Consider the following 1,415-nt stretch of genomic DNA (forward strand, 5'->3'; position numbering starts at 1 on the left):
TTGTGACAGAAGTCTGTTACACAGTAGATGAGAGTCTGTCCTTCATTGTGACAGAAGTCTGTTACACAGTAGATGAGGGTCTGTCCTTCATAGTGACAGAAGTCTGTAACACAGTAGATGAGAGTCTGTCCTTCATTGTGACAAAAGTCTGTTACACAGTAGATGAGAGTCTGTCCTTCATTGTGACAAAAGTCTGTTACACAGTAGATGAGGGTCTGTCCTTCATTGTGACAGAAGTCTGTTACACAGTAGATGAGAGTCTGTCCTTCATTGTGACAAAAGTCTGTTACACAGTAGATGAGGGTCTGTCCTTCATTGTGACAGAAGTCTGTTACACAGTAGATGAGAGTCTGTCCTTCATTGTGACAAAAGTCTGTTACACAGTAGATGAGAGTCTGTCCTTCATTGTGACTAAAGTCTGTTACACAGTAGATGAGGGTCTGTCCTTCATTGTGACAAAAGTCTGTTACACAGTAGATGAGGATCTGTCCTTCATTGTGACAAAACTCTGTTACACAGTAGATGAGGATCTGTCCTTCATAGTGACAAAATTCTGTTTCACAGTAGATGAGGGTCTGTCCTTCATTGTGACAAAAGTCTGTTACACAGTAGATGAGGGTCTGTCATTCATTGTGACAAAACTCTGTTACACAGTAGATGAGGATCTGTCCTTCATTGTGACAAAAGTCTGTTACACAGTAAATGAGGATCTGTCCTTCATTGTGACAAAACTCTGTTACACAGTAGATGAGGATCTGTCCTTCATAGTGACAAAATTCTGTTTCACAGTAGATGAGGGTCTGTCCTTCATTGTGACAAAAGTCTGTTACACAGTAGATGAGGGTCTGTCATTCATTGTGACAAAACTCTGTTACACAGTAGATGAGGATCTGTCCTTCATTGTGACAAAAGTCTGTTACACAGTAGATGAGGGTCTGTCATTCATTGTGACAAAACTCTGTTACACAGTAGATGAGGATCTGTCCTTCATTGTGACAAAACTCTGTTACACGGTACTGAGATGAGGGTCTGTCCTTCATTTCAGACTCTCTGTTACACAGTAGATGAGTTAAGGAATATTTTATTTTATTTCGCTCATTTATATATTGTCTTTATAAAAATGTTATTCTGTAAAAACTTCTATATACATGTATAGTCTGGACATTATTCTTGACCGTAATCACCATATTTTAAATTTACACCATATGTTTAACCAATTCTGTATTTTTTGCAGTTATTCTAAATATCTTAACCCCCATCATGCCCCATAATTATTGGTTTTGCTCTTTATTCTGTAAAACCCCATTCACATCCTCTTTTAACGCAGGGGTCGGAACTTGAAAAGCCAGAAAACTCAGTAAATATTGCAATCATATCTTTTTTTAGTAGTAAATATTGCAATCATATCTTTTTTT

The sequence above is a fragment of the Mytilus edulis genome, chromosome 13 (genome assembly GCF_963676685.1).
Source record: "Mytilus edulis chromosome 13, xbMytEdul2.2, whole genome shotgun sequence".
Lineage (NCBI taxonomy): Eukaryota > Metazoa > Mollusca > Bivalvia > Mytilida > Mytilidae > Mytilus > Mytilus edulis.